At 42.9% G+C, this 15,266-nt stretch overlaps 1 protein-coding gene across 8 annotated transcripts in view; it reads right to left on the bottom strand.

The window, feature by feature from the left end:
* FHOD3 (formin homology 2 domain containing 3) overlaps positions 1-15,266 on the bottom strand; it is a 1,303,582-nt gene that overhangs the window by 487,909 nt on the left and 800,407 nt on the right. The gene's annotated exons all lie outside the window — the stretch shown is intronic.

Here is a 15,266-nt window from a genome sequence, read left to right as displayed (position 1 = left end):
CTGCTGCTTTATAAAAGACTTGAACATCATTTAAGAACATCCAACAGCTTACATTAAGTAATTATCCAACAATGCTCCTCAGTGGGTTGGTATGACGGCAACGCCACATTTTTTAGGTCTGGGTTTGACATCACAACTAACAATTGACCTATTGCTAACAATTAACTTACATCAGGCTTTGGATCTGTCCCTTTCAACCATTGTGTTTTTTCAACTGGCCTCTTTGAGCCAATGGCATGAGACTATGTCAATCACATCTTGGCTCAGCCCATTGAAGAATTCAACAGTCAGTCAAGGCTGTTGGCATCCTTCCACCTCCACTCTGATATGCGGCAGACGCATGCAATAGTACATTAAAACTAGATGTATTGGCTTTCCCAATGATTGTTTTAAAGCTCTAAGTATGGAGAACGGCTGGCCCACACCTAACAACTGTTAATATGGTACTGTTAGCCCAGTATACTCATTTGCCACAATAAAAGAGTTGTGTCTGAAGATTTGCAACATTTTGTATGGTTTGCATACCTGTAAAATATTAAATCCAGTTGGTGGAGATGGAGGAATAGGTGCTTGGGGTATGGTCATGTGGGTTAGGATGGAAGGTTTGCTCTGGTGAGAGCCCAGAGACGCAGACCAAATAGGTGGCTTAGCGGGGGCAGGACCCTTGATGTAAGTCTGACTACAGGGCTACCCCCAGAAGTGCTGCCATCTCTTGTGAAGATCGAATTCCTCCAAATGGGGATGGAGTATAACACGTATTCAACAGGAGAAAGGAGAAAGTATCTGTTTCCAGTATTTTGACATACGAGCAGCTATCTGCCCCTTACAAACATAAATGTAGCATAATTCTGGTGATATTACAGCCAGGGAGGACAACACATTTGTTGCCCTGAAGAAAGTCCGGGACCCGATTGGGCCACTATTTTTTCAGACTGAAATATGTTGGCACTAGGGTAATAGGACCATAAACCTCCTTACGACCCACATTTACTTTATTTAAATTGTAATATCCCCTGCAGTTCCACTAATAAAGGGATACCGGGATCTGCAGGAGGAAATTTAATCTTTATAACCCCTGGGCATATTCTTCCAAGTGCTCCCTGAAATATGGTCGAGCCCACCCTGACCTTTGGGAGTCAGAGTGAACCTGTTGATGAAGCATGACACTACTAGCGTGTGTGAGGGTTACATAACAAAAAGGAATTGCTACCTTCCCCATGACTCAGTGGTTGATACCCGATAGGCTTTATCATTCTTTCTATTTTCCCACCCGTTTTATTTCAACTGTGTGGGGTACTTACAGTGGCATAGAGTTACGTACGGGAGGACGTATTCCCACCAGGAACGCCTCTCTGCCCTTTTGGCTCTGGAGAAGTCTCTTCTCTGGTTAGCTATAGTATACAGTTACTCTGGTGAAACACATAATAATTGCATAGTATTGTGAGGGGCATTGCAGTAGTTAGTAGGACAGGTAATCATGTGAATTTGATGACCGCATGCTGCAGTCAGAAAGGCTAACTCAATCTTTTCCCTTTTGGTCCAGAGGAAGCCTTTGGTGTGAAATTGTTCCTTAGACAGCAGCAAGAATCTGTTTAACGAGGTCTCACCTAGACAGCACAAGTGCTGTCTGTTGCACGACTTATGGCAGGTTTACAGTGGGCTTAAAGCCCACCCATTGCATGCCATTGGTTGACTTCATTGTCACTCTCATTTACTTTCTTTTTAATCGGTAGCTTGTGTGGGTTTTACTTCCTCTTTGTGCATGTGTATCTTACCTGGAGCATAGATGCATTACTTGTGTCCTTCCATTGCTCAATTTTCAGGTGCTATTTTTTACTTTTTGAGTAAGTAAGCCACAAGAGTGCATGTCTTTTCCAGCTATCTCCCTTGTGTTCTTTGCCTCTCCACTGCACTTTTGTAGCTCTGTCTCTGCTTGTGTGCTTCTCCCTGCCCCGTGAAGCCCTTGTCCTTGCAAGCGTGTTCCTCTGTTGCTTTCTCACATGTGCTTCTCCCACAGCTCCACACTGTGATGTCTTTCCTATTTGCTTCTGCCGCTCCATGTTCCTCTCTCTCCATTTGGTTCTCTCCCCTGCCCTCTGTGTTGCTTTCGCCACCCACACCACTCATGCTATTTTCCTCCACCACCAAGTTGTTTCCTCCACCCTCCTGCCACTTCTCCATCCACATTCTCCATGATTCTAACCCACCCCCTCTGTGCTTTATTTCTCACCTGTGTTGCTTATCCCTCACCTGCTCACACTGCTTTTGTTTTCATTTACTGATCCAACTTGGATCGGTAAACACAAAGAAAAATAAGAGCTGGTGTCATTTTGTAGGGATGAGCACGTTTAGTACATGCGCCTAAAAATAGTTTTTTGTAGCCATGCTGTACCTCATCAGAGATGCTGTACATCATGGCTAAACCATTGGCAAAGTCAATAACTCCTAAAAGCGAGACCTATTAGCCTTGCCAATGCTTGTTTTGCTTTGGCTGTTCAGTCCTTGGGCGCCTTTAAGTCAGAGTTCATTTGCATATAATTGGTAGCCTTCTACAATGTCAAAGACAAGATAAAAACAAATCTATGGAATGGTGCTAGGGGAAATGCTAGTGGCTAAGATGAATCCATCCCTTATTAATTCATGCATAGATCTGTGTATCACTCCTGGTGTCTTTTCTGAATGATACACTGGTACTGAATGTGGGTAGATAGGGCTAGTACAATGGGACTGGTAATTTGCTTTTTCTCTGTAGTGCATGTGATATGGTGATGCATTTATATAGGTCAGTCCCTATATCTGCAATTCACATCTGAGCTTAGATACTTGCCATGTCTTGCTGGAGTTGGGAACTCTTTGCAGACACAGAATGATCATCAAGTTCCACTCCTCTCCGCAAGATAATCATGAACTTATCTAGTGGTGTACAGGTTACAGATTACTTGTCTCAAGCAGCCCGAGGAAATACGATACAGAGGTTAGCACTGCAGCAACCATTTTATTTCTGCAGGATCTGTTACAAATTACCCTCTTTATTCATTGGCCTCTAGGATGGGCAATCCATGACGATCTTCATGTAGAAGGCAAAGGTGTTTTATTCATTTAAGGAGACATACAATTACATAATATTGACTTGAGACCATCTACGCCCATCTACTTTGTCCAGTTTCCAGCCATCTCCAGTTAAAGCATTAACTCTTACTATTTCGCCACTCTGTCAATGATGTTACACTGCGATTGGTCTCCCTCTGACTGCACAGGCACCGGACTATCACCTATTTTATTTGTTTATTTGAAAAAAGTATTATAAAGCGCAAACAAGACCCAAACGGGTATCAGAGAGCTTTACAGATTTGGTGAAAAAATGGGTAACCAAAAGACAATGGGACAGTGGGAGAGGTTAAAAAGAAGGGGGTACACCAATCCGGTCGAGGGTTGGAGGGGTAGGCTCGACCAGAACAGTAACAGAAGTGACCTCGAGTACGATAACAATTAAATAGACACGCATACAATAAATCACACCAACAAAGTACAATAAGAATCAACATTATGACAGAGGAAGAGCATGTGAACAAGTCTATGCTGTTAAAAAGGCTGTTAAAGTTTGTTCAAGAATAGCCGTTTGACAAGTTTCTTGACCGATGCCGTGGAAGGATTGGATCTGATCTCAGGAGGCAAGGCATTCCAAATTCTTGGAGAAAGACCTGTGAAAGTACGATTGTAGGATCTTTTCTTTTTGAATCTGGGCGGTTTCAAGAGTAGGGTAGACGTACTTCATAGGTTCCAGTCTGAGCCCGAAAGTTCAAGCTTATTTGCCAGGTAGATCGAGGTGTTGTTATGTAAGGCTTATGGGTCAAGCAGGTTATCTTGAAGCGGATCCTGGCTTCGATAGATAGCCACATTAGTTGCAGAAGGTCGGGTGAGATGTGGTCAAGCTTTCTAGAACCCGTAATGAGTCTGCCCAATGCATTCAGGGTGGCTCTGGATGGGGCCAGGATAGCCTTGGGAAGCCCAGCAAGGGTCACCATACCATATTCCAGTCTAGAGATTACCAGGGATTGAACCGCTGGCATGATGTCTTTGGGGGTAGGAAAGGCTTGATTTTTTTAAGGGTGTTAAGTTAAATTCTTCCTCTGATGCTCCTTTGGGAAGGTGACTCAATGAGCTCAACAACTTGTTTTTTTGATGTCCTTCCCATACACCTCTTCCTATCCTGGACACGCCACATCTCATCGCCCCTTTTTCCAAAGTTATAGCTTTGCTAGAAGGTGCTTGTGTACTCTACTGCGGTCATAGCTCTAAGATGTCTGTATGTCTCTATCACACTTCCCCTCTACCTTCACTCTTGCAAAGCTGAGTTTCCTCGGTCGGATTATTGGACTCAACATGATGTGCACGTGCAATGCACAGATGCTTCATGTGTCCTAAAAACATTTTGAGCTTAATTTTTGGATTTAATCCGACCATATGCTGCCATGTGAAAACAAATGCATTTGAAACAGAACACCAGGGAATACATATGGTGTAAGTCTTCCAGGTTTCCATAACATATAAATGCATTTCATGGTAGGTACTTAAAGCATAAAGCACACAGCAGGTAAAAAAGAGTTTCTGTAACAATCGGAATGGCACCGTGAAGCATATGTGAACATGAATCACCCGACAAGCTGCACGAAACGTCTGCGCAGGCTTCATCCAGCAGACCGTTTTAACTTTGTTTCCTCAACCTACCTCCGCTGTTGATGCTAAATGGAAACCAAAGCGCGGTAACTCTGTAAATGAACAGGCGGGAAGTGCTCCAAATGGGAAGAGCGTCGATGTTGTAACAAGCGCTGGGTTGGATATCTGGTGTGGATGACTAGCCTCAATGGAGAACGCGACCGTTGTAGGCTTCGCGTCCGCCTACAACGGTCGTGTTCTCCACTGAGACTATTCATCCATACCAGATATCCAACCCAGCGCTTGTTACAACATCGACGCTCTTTGCATTTGGAGCACTTCCCGCCTGTTCATTTACAGAGTTACCGCGCTATGGTTTCCATTTAGCATCAACAGCGGAGGCCTCACAAGTAGTGGCATATGCATGGAGTTACATGTAGAAGACTCTACACATTACCCTGGTAGCTTTCGAGCTTTTGGATTTTTCGAGTAACACACATCTGAGTTCAATCAACTCAGTACACGAAGCCCCTGAAGAAGGGAAATCCTCCCGAAATGCATTGGGCATAACTGAGCTTGTAGTACATTTTGAAACATTTATGAAGCAAATGTGTTCATTGAATCAATCCACATTCGTGATATGTGTTACTTGTCAGTGTCTGTATGCTAAGTAAATACAAACTGTTTTCTGATTCTTCATTTCGTATTTTTGAGCAATTTTTGATTAGTGCAAAGGACTGTAGATTGAAGATTTCTGTTTCATGTTTCAATTATTTGTGGTATTAATTGTATTAACTGTTCAACACAGAGATTTGTTCATACTTTAATCTCGCAGTGCACCTGGCATACTAGTGGTATTCCTCTAGGTTATTTTGTCATATGAAGGGGCCCATATGCCAGAGCCTGTGCTGTGTATAGATATAAGTAGATGAACATGGTAGGGGAAGCTGTCGTCAAGTCAATTGGATGGGTGGATAGGTGGCGTTATGCATCAGTGAACGGTGGTTCCTCATCGCCCCTATAATGGTTTGTCATCAGACTTGGGGGCTGGTGCCAGGAGAATGGTGTCCCACTAAGCAGTCACACTAGTTGTTCCAGCACTATATCTCAGACGGCTAAGCACATCGTCCTTCGCCTAAGCACATTATTTGAGATCCTCTTTCCAGACCTCAATCGTCATGTGGGGTGAGGGGATGGGATCTCCAGCAGACCGTAATGACCTGTTTGGCAAGGGCCAATGCAAGATCGATAAAATGTGATGTTAGGTTTATACGCTTTGGGCCTTGGCATCAACTCTAAAAGGAATGTTTTGGTTTTAGAATATGAAGCCCATCGTCATATCACACATGCCATTTCAGAAAGTCTGGATTGCATTACAAGCCCAGTTCATGTTGTAAAAATCTGGCTCGTCCCCACCACATCGTGGACAGCTGTGAGGTATGTTAACAAACAACCAGTACAATCTGGCTGGTGTGAAGTACATGAGGTGCACATAGTGAAATTACAACGATTTGAGGCGGGCATTCCTGGAGACCTTGGATAAAAGGTAGAGAGCCACCAGCCAATCACTGCAGGAATCTCCTTTTCAAAGTCATGACTCCACTAGGCTCTAAGAAACGAGTGGTCCACTGCATGCCCTCCTCCGATCGCCCAGTACATATCTGTAATTCTGTGGTGATGGACTCCCTATGTTCGTAATATGTGTACGGTGTTATCTGCCTCTGGCTCATCCACTGACGTGTACTGCTTTGCAGAGGGCCAAGTATGTTAGGAACTGCCCAGCAGGCACGGCAGAAGCTGCTCTAATATCAGCAAATATCACAAAGTGTTCTTAGTCGAATATTTGTCCCATATGGGTAATGGCGACCCTTGACCAGTGCGTCTTGTTGGCTATCCGCCCTGCATTTCTGAATCTAAGCAGGCACCACAATGGCAAGTACAGTAAATATGCCGGTAGTTGGGCTGTATTTTGAAGCTAAGCCAACAGAACCATGCCACCCACAGAATAGAAGGAGTTGACAGGACAATGCCCTAGCAGTCATTCCAAGGAAGTTTCACCTCACAGGAAGTGACCAGGGAATTCCTTTTCAGGAGAAGTGCTCGATGCAATCCAAGTCATAACCCTCTGGAACTGTGCTGCTAGGTAGCAGGACTCGAAATCAGGTGCCTCTAAGCCGCCACCATCCATTGGGAGAAATCATTTGCCAATAAACTGCTCTGCATCTACTCGAACACTACACCTGCGGTGTTATCAAATTACAGATATCCAGAAAAAGTGATATGGGTAGAGATATTGGTCAGGCACAAAATAAAGTTGTTTTTAGTGTACACAACTGAACTGTACACAATATCGTCCAGAAGAAATTCATGAGGTTGAATTATTTTCTTGAGCAGGACAACCACATACTTGAATTAATTGTTTTAATTCAGTGTGATGCACCTGTGGGTTCTGAACACGGGGCTTGTACTAAGGCAATGCCCACAACACATGTATGCTGTATCAGTAGAGCCTGGTCTTCATGGATGCTGAAGGCAACCTACATAGACGTGCAGAAGATTGCCATGGACTCAAGACTTTACATTGCCTACTGGCAGTTGTTTAGCTAAGGAGAGAGAACAATGAAAAAAAGAGGATGGCAGGCAACCAATAACTGTACTAGACCGCACGGGAGAAAGGTGATTTGACCTTAGCCATCTCAACTCAGCTGAAGTCTAAAATGGCAGTACTTGTGCTGTATTCATGTAACAATTAAGGAACATGTAATGAATTATTAGTGTGTGTATTGCCCTAACATGAATCTGAGATCTTTTCTCAAAATAATTTTCATCCTACTGACGAACACGTGGACATGATATAATTTTGATACACAATCTTTACATTCCGTCCTTCCTGAACAAGAATGGAACTAAATCAGTTATGAGAAACGAAGCAAATTAATTCCTTATCTATGCTAAAAATGATAGAAAGATTATTTTTCAAATTAATACGTAATAATATTAAAAACTTATTGAGAAGGCAGGCAATAGTCCTGAAGACTTTTTAAAGTGTGTACTTCCTTTAATACTCACGCACAAACAAATAGCACAAATGATTCAGGTAATTACTAATGAACAAATCGTAAGTGCTCAAAAGCCAAAGGTCTGATAAAAGCTTTTAGGAACTGCCCGTCTGCATGCCTCCTTTGGCAGTGGTGTCAAGTAGGGAGATATCCACGGTTTCAAACTTAAGAGTGAAAGTGCACACCTTTTCTTCACCATTTTAACTATTGTCAATTTCATCAACTTAATTTTTGTGCGTGCAGCACGGATGCGCAGTCCGCCCTGCCATTACAAATCGATGACTCTTATAGAATAGTTCAACCAAAGGGAAAAAAACTTGGACTCAATGAGACATAAGACGGGGGAAAGCCATGGCATAAAGACTGTTAGAGACACAGGGGCATATTACCAACAACTAGCGATAATTAACGCTATGTTGGCTTAGCGGCAATAATTTTATCGCCGTATTGCGGCGATTTTTATCACTTAGGAGCCTTGCTATTATCAAGGTTTATCTCCTAAGCGATAAAAATCGGCCGAAATGCATGAATATCGCTGTAAAGTCAGCGATACTCATGCATTACCGAGCTAATGCTCTTAGGCATGTTATCCACCTCCCATTGGATAACATGGCTAAGAACTGCTCAGGGCAGGTGTTAGCTTTTGGAGATATTCGCGCTTAGCGCAAATATCTCCAAAAGTTGGTAATAGGAGATAGCGATGTTAGCGACTGTTTCCAGTCGCTAACATCTTGGCACGCCCACTTTGCACCTCATTAGTGATAAATATCTGTGACATGCAAAGCGGGCCCAAGATGGTCGCTATCTCCTACTAGCTGTCGCTAACTGGTGTTAGCGACAGCTAGGTAATAGGGAGATAATTTTATCTCCGCTTTCTTGGCTTTGAAAGCCAAAAAAGCAGAGATAAATCCCTTGATAATATGCCCCACAGTGCTGCCAATGAGGATCAACACCTTGGGGGAGGGGGAGTTTTGTTGTTGGGGGGTTTACAGGGAGGGGGAATGGTGGTGGTTTTTCCATATTGCTTGCTCAGACAAAATTCAAAAACTCAATATAAATGTCTTCAACCTTAAAATGAATAGTTCATCAAATGATAATAGTATTCAACATTATTTGAATCCAACCAATCTGAATTGAAGGCACTGCCAATGTCACCGTTTTTTCCAATCAGCCACTAGGGTCGCCAGACATCCTGTTGTTTTGTAGGTTTGTCCTGCATTTGGGTACTCTGTCCTGTTCCCACCACTCAGCTGGTGTGGAATGCCATACGTCCTGCTTTTTACGTCTCACCTACCACACAGTGCTAGCCATCTCGTTGCAAAAGACCAACTTTGAACTTACAGTGGGCTTACAGCCCATCCACTCCTCATGATTGGTTGGTTTTCTCATCAGTCTTATTTGCTTAATTATTATTCAATGGCTTCCCTGATCCAATCTTGCCCATCTTGTGTCTCTCCCTCCCCTGGAACGTTGTGTAATATTTTTTTGCTTGGCTGACATGTAGCCTTCCACTGCTCACTTTCAGAGAACTTTTTTTTCCTTTTTGTTTAAGCACTCCATGAGATTGCATTTGTTTTCCAGCTCTCTCCCTCGTGTGCTTTTAACTCCTGTAAGCTGCTCTCTTTCACTCATGCATTCCCTCACTGCCCCATGCTCTGTGTTGCTCTCTCCTTGCTGTGCTTTTCCCCCACAATACACCCTGTGCTACATGTTGGTCTCTCCTTTTGTGCTTCTCCCTGCCACAGAATACCCTGTGCTTGTGATGCTCTCTCCATAGTGTGCTTCTTCCCCCCCAAAAAATACCACACACACTCCATGTTGCTCTCTCCCTTTGAAGGTCCCTCAACCCCACAACTTTTTGTTACTCTCTTGCACATGTGCTTCCCTACCCACAAAGCACCTCCTGCCTCGTATTCCTTGCTGCTTTCCTTAGTGTGCCTCCCTCGCAACTCCTCTGCACTCTGTATTGCTTTATCCCTCATGGGCTTCCCTGCTCTTGCACTACGTGTTGCTCGATCCCTCGTGTGCTTCTCCCCCTAAAACCGCCCTCCCAGTACTCTGTGCTGCTCTCTCCCTTGTGTGACTTTTCCTTTTCCCTGGTGAACACCTCATGCCCGCACTCCAAGCAGCTCTATCCCTTGTGTGTGACCCCCTGTAAACTTCCCTATTCCCCCGGTGCTCCATGCTGCTCTCTCTCACTCGTGTACATCTCCCTCCGAAAACACTCCCACCCCCATATTGCTCTATCACTTGTGTGATTCTCCCCATAACTTCCTCACCCATCTGAGATCCTTGTTGCTCTTTTCATTATGTTCTTCTCTCCCTCAAAAGCCCACCCTATTCCCCTGAGCTCAGTGTTGCTCCTTCCCGCGTGTGTTTTCCACCACACAAACCTCCACCCCAACCCCCAAACACCATTGAAAAAGACAATTGGTACAAAAGGCAAGATGTATTGGTGTTGCAAATACCTGTTGCTGTTATCTAACTGAAGGAACACCTCGAGCTTTCTGGCAAAGTGCCCATATCTCACTCTTTCAGACTTATATGAGCTATGAAAGAGGTGCCCATGTGTGGCTTGGGAAGAAGGTGTTGCAGTACACTCCTGCATGGTTCAGCTTCAAGGACATGTGCTTGGCCATATACTGGAAACATGACCTTGTGTTTGTTGCTTCCATTAACTCTCATTCACAGTGCACACATATTGTCACATCGAGGGACAGAAGCACAGGACCAGTATGATGTGTCCAAAATCAAACAATTTGGTGAGTGAGAGACACAAGAATACAGTTCTCCTTATTTCAAACTGGTATGGTTTTACCACCATATTACATTTTGGTGGACAGATCCTGAGAATGATAACCAAAAAAGTGATGGGTAGCGTGCTTAAATTGGTCTCAGCCACTTGTAATTATTACAGACCACAATTCAGCCCATCATTCTTCACCCACAGGCCACCTCAGACAGGAACAAGCTATATGTAAATCAGCATCTGTCCTGCTTAAAAAGGAAAAGTCAAGGACAAACTGCCAGGAAAGATCACCTCTGAGCAGGAACTCAAGCAAACCCAGCAAGCATTCATTTAATCAGTTTGTTGCAGTTGATGCCTTAAGTACAATGGATAAGCGCAGATGTGGTTTCCATGCTCATTGTACCACACGTCTCAGGCTCCATCAATAAGTTATAGCTTAAATAGACCAAACCCGGTTTAGAGTTGCTTGTCCCCCAGGAGGAAACCTGGGCTGGGAGCTCATGTTACACTGTTCCTATTGGAGTAGGACCAAGACCGGCTTCCATATGGCTGGTCTCTATCTAGAATGACACAGTGGGTGAAAAAAGACGGATAGAAAGCAGCCCTGAGCGATCACCTGTGGCTGAAATTAATTCAAATACTCCTTCCATCATTGTATTGTTTGCTGCAGTAGACCATGAGAGTGGGCACTCTCTTTATACCCTCTTCTAAAGTGATATTACGTTTAGTGTGTGTGTGTGTGTGTGTGGGGGGGGGGGGTTATCATGAACTTATGAACAGCTTTGTGGGTAATTGTAAACACTCCCAATCTTGGACAAAATATGAGAACAGGGGAATATGTTCTAACGCTTACGTCAAGAGCACACAATGTAGCCAAATAAGATGAGCTGGATTGAAAACCACATCACCTGGTTCCACAGCTTACAACTAGCCCACTAGACCACAACTGACTGCGATGGAAAGGCCAGGGACTACCTTCCCAGGCAAAGGTTGCTGTATTGTGGGCCCAGATTTGTAATTTAGTGTTTATTTCCAGGTATATTTAGATAAAGGGGTAAAACCAGAATAGGATGTTAAATAGATTAGTGGTGTGAGCATGTCTAAGTGAATTGCCCACCTTGTTATGGTGCTGTCAACGTACTTTTTTATAGCACTTGCTACCTGCATTGTGTCTATTTAAGCCCATCCCAATATTTTCATATAATGCGAAAAGGGCAGTGTATACTGCAAGTTGTACTAGGTTATGAGACAGTAGGTGGTTACTGGGCAGTGTCCAGGATCTATACTGTTGTTTACCCTATGTGTTTCTGGTCTTATGCTATTTAATTCTATTTTGATTATGGAGTTAGTCATATTGTAAACTAGTGAGTGGCCAAGGCTTCCTCCAGGACATGGCAATGGGTTCGGAAATCATATACCATTTGACAGAGTAATCTCACGCACAAAGAGTCTCCACGCACACAAGCTGTCTACACACATGCAGTGTCCTCAAATTGATCATGGGAAGCTGGCCAGCCTACTAGCCACAAAAGCGGCTTCTCTTTTCAGAGCAGCAAGTTATTTATCGACACATCCCATATGCTGTAATATATTACATGCTGATGTGTTCAATAAAAATTGCTTACAAGCAGCTCATTTGAATATTAAAAATTCTGCAATGCTACTTACTCTCAAATTGTGTTTCCAAATATTTGTATGACACACCGAATTGGAAGTAGAATGAAAAGTCAAAATTCTACAAATCGATTTGCACTGATTTTGCAGATTTGTGGCAATGACACGTGAGCGGATTGCAGCCAAAAAGGCGCATTAGCTTGCTGCAGGCACGAGCTGCTTTCCTAGAAATGTGAACAATAACAGCCCTGCTTTCCCGGTAGCGCTTCTATGTGCCTGCAGTTCATGATTTTAGGAAGGAGAGTAATTCTGCATTGCATTTTCTAAGAATCAATGAATGCTGTTGTAGAGTATAGAGGCATTGTGTGCACTGCAGTAGAGCAAGAAATCTATTTTGGCAGTATGAGTTTGATCTCCTCTCCCGCCCCCAGAATGAATGAATTGAACAACAGCATAATTGTTGTGCACAATTATAATTAAACAAAGATAATGATAGTAGTAATTTACGAAGGATGTGTCATTTTTGGCATGGATATAACCAAATGGGAAAGTGAATTAAATCTAAGGGCCTTATTAAGAGTTTAGTGGATGGGCTACTCTGCCAAAAACATGGCCGATGTCAGTCTGTCATATTAAAGTATATTATAGCCAATGGCATTTGTAATACAGTGGGCGGGATATTCAGTTTTGACAGAGTATCCCATCTGCCAAACTCCAAGCAAGGCACTAAGGGCCTGATTACGAGTACAGGTGCTATTTTGCCATAAATAATGATACTATGAGGTACGTTATTTATCTGATACAATATATATACCACCTGTTGCGAGTTTCCGGAGAATAACATGCACATTTTGGTACTCAACACACCAAAACCCACATGGTATGTAAATACTGTACACATTTCCCCCATCAAATTTTAGCAGGTTTGACCTGTTGAAATTTAATGAAGGTTAAGTTGTTTAACACATCAGATATTTATTGGATACAGTAAATACCTTCCAACTAATAATTCTGACCCGTGTGTTCACCGGAGTTTACACATGGGTCGGAATACACCAGCTCACTCATAATCATGGAGTTAGTGTTATTTTTTAATATTAATTAGAAAGCCACAGAAAAGCAAAGCTAAGTGTAATAATAGCTTACATTTCACAACACAGCTGGTGCTGCAAATCACTAGAAATGCAAGCCCAATTCACAAAGATTTTGCTATGAGTAGGTACGACTTCCAATTGTAGTACTTCTGGCTTACTCCAGAATTCAGAAAGTGGGTGAGAAGTAATCTTGATTTACGTCTGGCTATTCCTGAAGTTCAGGAGTAAGTCAAGAGTACCTCAAAAGATCACTGAGATTGGGACCTCTTCAGAACATCTGCTGGAATAGACTAAAAACTAGTGTTACATTAATAATTTCCATATGCCTCTCAGTATCCTAGTAAGTATGTTACCTTTCAGAAATTTTGCATTTCGACCACACTAAGGGCCTAATTTAGAGTTTGGAAGATGGGTACTCTGTCAGAAATGTAACAAATATACTATATGCCTTTTTGCAGGCGTGTTACATCCAAAGCACTTGTAATAAAGCAGACGGGATATCTGTTACATTTGTGTTGGGAGTACCTGTCTGAATGTAAATGTAGCCACAATCTGCTACCCATGGCATGGTGCCACATACACAACCCAATCTTCACTAGCTATAAAACACACAAGCACTCTTGAAAACTTACAAAACACTGTTCTATGAAACATCACAATAGTACTTGCTGTATACTCAATCTATATTTTTAGTTATTGAAATAGCCATTTACTTTTACATTTTATTTTATTTTACAGTACCCACTGCTATGTTACAAGTAATTGCTGTTCTTCAGATTAGGGCTTAATTTCTACCTGGAAGGGGGTATTAACATTTGAAATCACTGGATCCAATGTAAAATCTGATTGAATTAATTGAAGCCATTAAGGTAAATGTCTGTCCTCTTTTATAACAAGAATTGGCATAGCCAATAGGTCTTGCCTTTGGGACCTGATAAGTGTTTAGCCATGCAGCACATTTTCCTGGGTGCTGTGCTGCCAGGGATTGAAGCATTGTCAGGCTTATCTGCACTACTTTTGTATCTTGTGCAATAGCTCTTTGGTGATTTTTGTGATCAGATTTTGCTCCCAGCCATTAGGGCAAAATGGTGAAACTAATGCAATAAACATATGGTAAAGCTTTTTATAAAACAATTCTGGTTTGTAATATCATTTTAGCACAGACAAATTATGATCCATGCGTAACTTGTGAAAAAAAGAATGAAACAGATTTGCCAACTTGTATGCAGTTTGTTTAATAAGGAATTAAACAAACATTAGAGATATGATAAGGTGTAAACTAAAAAGGTCATTGACAAAATCTGTGTGATCATTGTATATGCACTGCAGAATGGTCCAGTATCACCTGTGCAACACCTTCAGCCTGTCATGGCATTTTAACCACCAGCGCTTTGCAGGCCAGGATTCACATGACTAAAAAGTGAACTTCAATTTCCAGACTGCAATCTGCAGGTAAGGCAGAACTGACCGATGGAATCACACACAAGTGACTTTGTAGGAACTACGCAGCCGCACCGTATAGCTATGTAAATGGACATGCCTAGCACCATAATATAGTAAACAAGAGGTACAGTGCCGTAAATGTGTCTTCTATAATCGTTTTCAGGGACTACCCCCCACCCCATAAATGTGACATATAGTGAGCGATATTGCCCTCATGCTCCGGGTACTATACAAAGGTGTCATCACTTGATTTAGCATTCAATTTTTCAATTCAATTCAACAGTTCTTATATAGCGCATTATCACCACAAGGTCTCAACGCGCTTTGCTTTGGGAACCCGTGCTGGCTTTTTCCCTGTGAGATAACCCCTACTGGGCATCCCCAAGGTGAAAGCCAGGCATCCCGCCGCGGGGGCCGTAGTGGAGACTAAGCAAGCTATTGCCCAGAGTTGCAGAGTGTGAACCTGTGATTCGAGTAGGCACCGAAGTGAGAATTATCGAGTCCGTGGACATTTTGGGCTCAAGACCCTGCCGCGTCGGGAATTGAACCCTGATCCCGGGTCTGACCTCTGCTTCAGGTCTGCCTCCTCTAACCAGTGAGCCACGCTTCTCCTCTTAACAATGAAATGGCGATACCATCTCATGGGTGCAA

Source organism: Lissotriton helveticus, chromosome 4_1, assembly GCF_964261635.1.
Source record: "Lissotriton helveticus chromosome 4_1, aLisHel1.1, whole genome shotgun sequence".
Classification (NCBI taxonomy): Eukaryota; Metazoa; Chordata; class Amphibia; order Caudata; family Salamandridae; genus Lissotriton; species Lissotriton helveticus.
This window is presented reverse-complemented; position numbering and strand designations above follow the sequence as displayed.